At 36.9% G+C, this 7,808-nt stretch overlaps 1 non-coding gene across 1 annotated transcript; it reads right to left on the reverse strand.

The window, feature by feature from the left end:
- Window positions 1-2,129: 2,129 nt before the first annotated feature.
- LOC121223885 (small nucleolar RNA R71) lies at window positions 2,130-2,236 on the reverse strand. The gene has a single exon (XR_005921351.1). It is a non-coding gene; the product is annotated as a small nucleolar RNA R71 (small nucleolar RNA).
- Between the last annotated feature and the right edge of the window lie 5,572 nt (window positions 2,237-7,808).

Here is a 7,808-nt window from a genome sequence, read left to right on the forward strand (position 1 = left end):
GATAATAAATTATTATTAATTAATTATGAAAAAGTGGTCCAGTTGAACTGAACTGAGTGAATCGAACCGACCAAGAAATGGACAGCCCAAAAACCGTTCCAAGAGTTGACCCAAATCAGCTTATTAGCTGATTATTTAAGCTTGCAAAGAGGTCCTTGAAGACTTGTTCAAGTTGCATTCAAACCCCTCCACAATTGGTGGCTTTATAGATTTGCCCCAAGCCTAAATTAGCAAAGTTGAAACTATCAACCTTGCCACATGTGTGGTTGGCCAAGGGAGGGCTCTCTGGTTGATAATTTTAGCTATTTTTAGCAGCCCTCCTCAACTATAAAAACCCCCTTAGGCTGGTCATTTGAAAAACACACCTCAAGCATTCACATCTTTCCTCTCTTCTCTCTACTTTCTCTCTTCTTTCTATTCCAAAATTCCCTTAATCCTTTGCCGATTTCTCCCCTTGGGAAAGAGGCATTCATCAGCTATTTGGAGCAACAATTACGTGATCATATCAGGCTTGGTCGACGAGGACAACAGAGAAGGAAGAACAGAGCAACTATTCAAGCCACGGAAAAACACCTGATTTGATTCTTGTTCTCTATCTCTTTAATTTTTGTTGTTATGCTGAACATATCTATTAATATTTATGTTTTTGGAATGGTTAATTTAATCAATTTAGTTTGAATTTAATTTTTGTTAGGTTAATTGCATTCCATTTGTTAAAATTATTAAAATTGTTTTTATGTTGTTATAGGCCTCGGTAAGATGCTTGATTAAGTAAAATTGTGACTAAGTTATTCTTGCATTACAATTGTTAGGTAACTAATGAATTAATTATTTAAACGGATTGAAATTGTAATTAATGGACACAGTACTTAATCAGTGCATGTTTAATCATATTAGGTAGTTTAGGGTTAGATTAGCAACGGTATCTAACGATACATTTGCCTTGCATAACTTGCAAGATTATTGTGATTAAATTGTTTCAAGGTAAGGATACTTTGTTACCTCACATAGTCTTTTTTGTGCTTATTAAATCGAGATAATTGTTTGAATTGACATAGGGATATAGTCAACAGATAAATGGATTTTGGTAAGTGAGTATGTTCATAAGTTAGCAAATTACCGAGTTTCCGTGAACTTATTCGTAACAATATAAACATAAGTTTAAAAATTCTAAGTTAAGAAATGTAATTAATCTAACATGATTAAGTCATCTTGATTAAAATCATATTTTGAAATCGTGCATTTGAGATTTATTTATTTAGTTTACTTAGTTTAAAATCTTAGTTTTTAATCACCCTCTTCAAATAAAATACTTTTCTTCACCAAAGTGTTTTAAATAGCATTCATAAATAATTCTTTTCACAGTCCCTGTGGGTACGATAACTTGACATTTACTTGTCACTTTATTACTTGTTGCAATTGTGTACACTTGCACATTTTCGTCGTTCCAAGTTTTTGGCGTCGTTGTCGGGGACTGTGTTTTAAAAAGTCATTATTTGTGAAGTTGTTAGTTTTGCATTTTGGTTTATTTTTCTGTTCAAATTTTAACTTAGTTAATTTTTCTGTGATTATTTCAGGTGTTTGTGAGTATTGATCAGATCATCAATTTACTCCCTGTAGACCCTGAGATTGAACGAACTTTTCGACAGTGAAGAAGACAAGCAAGTTAGAGAAGGACTGAAAAGATGAACTTTGAAAATTTGAATCAAGGAAACGGAGCAAACCTTACTCAAAATCCTATCCTTATTGCTGATGATAGGGATAGAGCTTTGAGACAGTATGCCGTGCCACTATTTCATGATTTTAATCTGGGTATTAGAAGACTCGAAATTGAGGCATAGCTATTCGAGTTGAAGCCAGTCATGTTCGAGATGCTTCAGATAGTGGGCCAATTCAGTGGAATGTCTACCAAAGATCCTCACCTACACTTAAGACTGCTTGTGGAGGTGAGCAATTCTTTCAAGTTAGCCGGAGTACCCGAAGATGCATTACGATTGATGTTATTCCCATTTTCACTAAGGGATAGAGCTCGAGCTTGGTTGAACTCATTACCACCAAACTCAACTTCAACAGGGCAAGAGTTAGCAGAAAATTTCCTTACGAAGTATTTCCTGCCTAGCAAGAATGCTAAGTTGAGGAACGAGATCACTGCTTTCCAACAAATGGATGATGAGTCATTGTATGAGGCATGGGAAATGTACAAAGAATTATTACGGAAGTGCCCTCATCATGGAATCCCACACTGCATGCAACTTGAGAAATTTTATAATGGTCTTAATGCTCACACGAGGATGGTAGTGGACGCTTCTGCTAATAGTGCTCTCCTTTCTAAGTCTTATAATGAGGCTGATGAAATTATTGAGAGGATTGTCAGCAACAATTATCAATGGCCAACCAATCGAGCAGCGTTAGGAAGACGAGTCACTGGAATACATGAAGTAGACACTCTTACTTCACTCGCATCTCAAGTATCATCAATATCCTCAATGTTAAAAAATCTTCCTACTAATGGTGTAACAATTTTCCAGCACAGCCACTAAATCAATTTAAAATTTTAGCCTATGTTTATTGTGAGGAAGGACATTTGTTCGAAAAATTTCCATCGAACCCAGAATCTGTGTATTACATTGGTAACCAGAACTAAAATCGAGGAAGGCAACGGCTAGAATCTAATTTCTGTAACCCATCATGGCAAAACCACCCGAATTTTTCCTAGAGTAACCAAGGGGGAGGAACCAGTAACAATTATGTCCAACCTAGATCGACACAGCCACCTACTTTTTCCCAACAAGCTCAGAAACCAACCCAAGCTAAACTATCCAATAGCCTAAAGAATCTATTGAAGGCATACATGGCGAAAAATGATGCCTCTCTAAGGAATTTAGAGAATCAAGTGGGCCAGCTTGCAACTGAACTTAGAAACTGACCACAAGGTGCTTTACCTAGTGATACGGGGAATCTGAGGAATCCAAGGAAGGATCATTGTAAAGCGTTAACATTGAGGAGTGGAAAGACTTTAGAGCCCAATTCCATCAAAGTTGAGAAGGAGCTAGTTGACGCTCAAGGCTCAGAGGAAGTTACACCAAGTGTTGAAATTCCAGTTTCACCGAAAATTGGATCAGCAAAATCTGACAAGGTAACTTCTGATCCAGCTAATTCTGATCAACTAATAGCTTCGTTACATGCAACTAATAACTCCACAACCCTACCCCCAAAGACTTCTGAAGCAGCAGTAGGAAATTCAACTCAAAACGTTCCTAAACGTACTCAAGCAACTTCATATCAACATCCTGTTGGTTGAAGCACTTGAAAAAATGTTGAACTACGTCAAATTCATGAAGGATATCCTATCTAAAAAACGAAGGCTTGGAGAATTTGAGACAGTAGCCCTAACGAAGGAATGCAGTGCATATCTTCAACACAAACTACACCCAAAATTGAAGGATCCTGGATGTTTTACCATGCCTTGCAATATTGGAGCAACATATTGTGGTAAGGCACTATGTGACTTGGGTGCGAGTATCAACTTGATGCCAATGTCAATATTTAGGAAGTTGGGGATAGGTGAAGTTAAACCTAGTATTGGTACGTGTAGACAAATTTATCTTTCCTGCTGACTTTGTGATTCTAGACTTTGAAGCAGACAAAGAGGTGCCAATTATCCTAGAAAGACCATTCTTAGCAACCGGAAGGACCCTTATTGATGTGAAGAAGGGCGAGCTTACTATGCGTGTTCAGGATGATCAGGTAACATTTAACGTTTTTAAGTCTATGAGATTTCCTGACACAATTGATAATTATTCAGCAGTGTCCGATTTAGAGGATTTAATCATAGAGAAGGAACCCAATTATGTTGAGGACCCATTGGAATAAATTTTGACATCAGATCCTCCAAATAATGAAGAGGGGGATGAATACTTAGCTTTGTTAGAAACTAATCAAAGGGGATTTAATCTGCAATCCTACTTTGAATCTTTGGAGTTAGAGAAAAGGGATTATGCCCAACCAAAAGCATCAATCGAGGAGCCACCTAAATTAGAACTGAAGGTACTTCCCTCATATTTGAAATATGTTTATTTAGGTAACTCTTCTACTCTGCTTGTGATTGTTTCAGCAGAATTAACTACTGAGCAATAAGAGAAACTCATCCTGGTGTTGAAACAATTCAAGAAGGCTATCGAATGGACCATAGCTGATATTCATGGAATTAGTCCATTTGTATGCATGCACAAAATTATCTTAGAAGATGGCGAGAAAGGGACGATTGATGGACAACAAAGACTGAACCGCATCATGAAGGACGTAGTCAAGAAAGAAATCATCAAGTGGTTAGATGCAGGTATAATTTACTCCCATCTCAGATAGTTCATGGGTAAATCCGGTCCAGTGCGTGCCAAAGAAAGGAGGTATCATAGTCATTGAAAACGAGAATAATGAGTTGATACCGACTAGAACGATTACGGGATGGAGAATTTGCATCGATTACCGAAAGCTGGACAAGGCAACTAGGAAAGATCACTTTCCTTTGTCATTTTTGGACCAGATGCTGGATAGACTCTCAGGGCGAGACTATTACTGTTTTCTTGATGGATACTCGGGGTATAATCAGATTACAGTAGCACTGAAAGATCAGTACAAGACAACATTCGCCTTCCCATACGGTACATTTGTATTTAGGCGCATGCCGTTTGGTTTATGTAATGCTCCTGCTACATTTCAAAGATGTATGATGTCTGTTTTTACTGATATGGTTGAGAAATATTTGGAAGTTTTTATGAATGATTTTACAGTATTTAAGGAACATATGATGATTGTCTAGCCAATCTAGCCAAGGTACTAAGGCGATACGAAGAAACAAACTTTGTACTTAACTAGGAAAAGTGTCATTTCATGGTACGAGAAGGTATTGTTCTAGGGCATCAGATAACAATACATGCAATCGAGGTAGATAAAGCAAAGGTAGATGTTATTGAGAAACTCCCACCTCCAATATCTGTAAAGGGTGTTAAGAGCTTTTTAAGCCACGCCGGTTTCTATCGAAGATTCATCAAGGACTTCTCCAAAGTTGCTAAACCCTTATGTAAATTATTGGAGAAGGACACGATGTTTAAATTTCATGTGGAGTGCTTAAGAGCTTTCAATGATTTGAAGAGTCCGTTAGTCTCGGCACCCATAATAGTCACACTAGACTGGGATTTGCCATTTTAATTGATGTGTGACGCAAGTGACTTTGCGATGGAAGCTATCATGGGTTAGCGAAGGAGCAAAGTTTTTCATCCCATGTACTGTGCGAGTCAGACTCTGATAGGAGCTCAACTGAATTACAATGTAACAAAAAAAAGTTACTTGCTATTGTGTTTGCTTTTGATAATTTTTGATCTTATCTTGTAGGTACCAAAGTGACTGTTTATACGGACCACTCGGCAATTAAGTATTTACTTGCCAAGAAAGACACTAAGCTGAGACTGATCCGATGGGTACTTCTACTTCAAGAGTTCGATCTAGAAATTCAAGATCGAAAGGGAGTGGAAAACCAAGTAGCAGACCACTTGTCCAGATTGGAGCCGCAAGAAGGGAACTATTCTCTTATACCAATTCGAGAGACGTTTCCAGATGAACACATACTGAAGGTAAATCATGTCCATGATACCCCTTGGTTTGCTGATATTGCTAACTTTTTAGCTTGTGGTTTGATGCCGATTGATAAGACGTATCATCAAAAGAAAAAGCTTCTTCACGATGTGAAGTACTATTTCTAGGAAGAACCGTATTTATTTAAAAATTGTGCAAATCAAATTATTAGGAGATGCGTTGCAGAAGATGAAGTACATAAGATTTTATACCATTGTCACTCAGCTCTGAGTAGGGGACACTTCAAAGGTACACGTATTGCAGCTAAGGTATTGCAAGCGGGATTCTTTTGGGCAACACTATTCAAAGATGCATATGCTTACGTAAAAATTTGTGATCGATGTCAAAGGGTCAGAAATGTCACCAACAGATCTGAGATGCCTCGAATAAACATCATTAAGGTAGAATTATTCGATGTTTGGGGTACTGAATTTCTCAGTCCTTTCCCTCTGTCTTTTGGTCACAAGTACATATTGGTAGTAGTAGACTATGTGTCTAAGTGGGTTGAGGCAGACGCATACCCGACAAACGATGCTAAGGTTGTAATAAAGTTTTTGCAGAAACATGTGTTCACAAGGTTTGGAACCCGAAGAGCCATCATCAGTGATGAAGGGTCCCATTTTGTGAACAAGTGGTTGAAATAGTTATTAGATAAATATGGAGTGAAACACAAGGTCACTATAGCTTACCATCCGCAGACGAATGGGCAAGCTGAACTGGCAAATAAGGAGGTCAAAGGCATACTTGAGAAGGTAGTTTGCTCGAACCGATGAGATTGGTCCAAAAGACTAGATGATGCTTAGGGATGTCACCCTATAAGTTAGTCTTTGGGAAAGCCTGCCATCTACCCTTAGAGTTAGAACACAGAGCTTACTAAGCTCTTCAACGACTCAACTTGGATCTTAAAAGTGCCAAAGAGAAAAGAATGCTTCAACTTAACGAGTTAGAATAATTTCGAATGTCTTCATACGAGAATGCCAAATTACTTAAAGAGAGATTCAAGAAATGGCATGACAAGCACATTCAAGTTCGAGAATTTGAAGCAGGTCAGCAAGTCTTATTATTCAATTCCAGATTAAGGTTCTTTCCAGGTAAGTTAAAATCACGTTGGTCCGGTCCATTTATGATTCATCGAGTATGATTCATCGAGTCTATCCATACGGAGTTGTTGAACTTAAAGGTAATAGAGGTAATTTTCGAGTTAATGCTCAACGCTTGAAACTTTACTGGGGAGATAAACTTGAACGGAATCAAATCTCGTTCATTTTATCAAATATTTATTTTTTCTTGTTCTTCTGTTTGAATAAATAATTTAGGGTATATTTTTGAGATTAGTATGTTTAAATAAATTCTGTCTAGGAGATTGGAACTTAAGCGGAACAGCTTGCGACCTCTCCAATCTTTCCTGGGAATTGATTTTAACATAATTTCCCAAGAAATTATTCCATAAATCACAAAATAAATTTTTAGTTTTTCAAATAAAAGGGTCAATTTTGATCCAAGTTTTATGTTGCAACGCAATTTTGAATTTTCATTAAGTCTAGGGACTTAATTGAAGTATTTTTAAAAATTTGGTTGCTCTTTTTGTAAATATTTTCAAAAAGCATCTAGAATAAATGTTTTTAGTTCAATAAAAAAAGAGAAAAAAATAAAAGATGATAATTATTAATATATAATTATATCCATTATAATATATATTAATTACTATCAGCTTTATAGAGTTAGGAATACTTTTAATTTAATCATATTTTATTCAATAAGTTTTTATCTTAATAAATTAATAGCAAATAATAATTTAATATGCATTATATTAATTATTAATTGTTATTTCCTTTGGGTAGAATTAGATTTTAGAATTCTTAAGAATTCTACTCTAGCTCTTACTCCTTTCACTATAACTTCCACTCATCTATTCTTTTTTTTTTCATTCATACACCATTCTCTCCAAAAACACCAAAACCCTTAGGTACTGAAACCTCCTAACAATTCCCTAGCCACAGCATCGCCCAGTTGATTGGTCAGTAGCACCTCGCGCGCGCCCATAGCAGGCCTGCTCAACGATTCGCATGCTGCTCACATCCATCCCTTGTTGCGTGCTGCTGCCTTGCATACCCAAGCGACACACCACCCTTTCACCCATCCTTAGCCAAAATCCCCTCAACCTATTTTAATTTGCC

This window comes from Gossypium hirsutum, chromosome D11 (genome assembly GCF_007990345.1).
Source record: "Gossypium hirsutum isolate 1008001.06 chromosome D11, Gossypium_hirsutum_v2.1, whole genome shotgun sequence".
In the NCBI taxonomy this organism is placed as follows: Eukaryota; Viridiplantae; Streptophyta; class Magnoliopsida; order Malvales; family Malvaceae; genus Gossypium; species Gossypium hirsutum.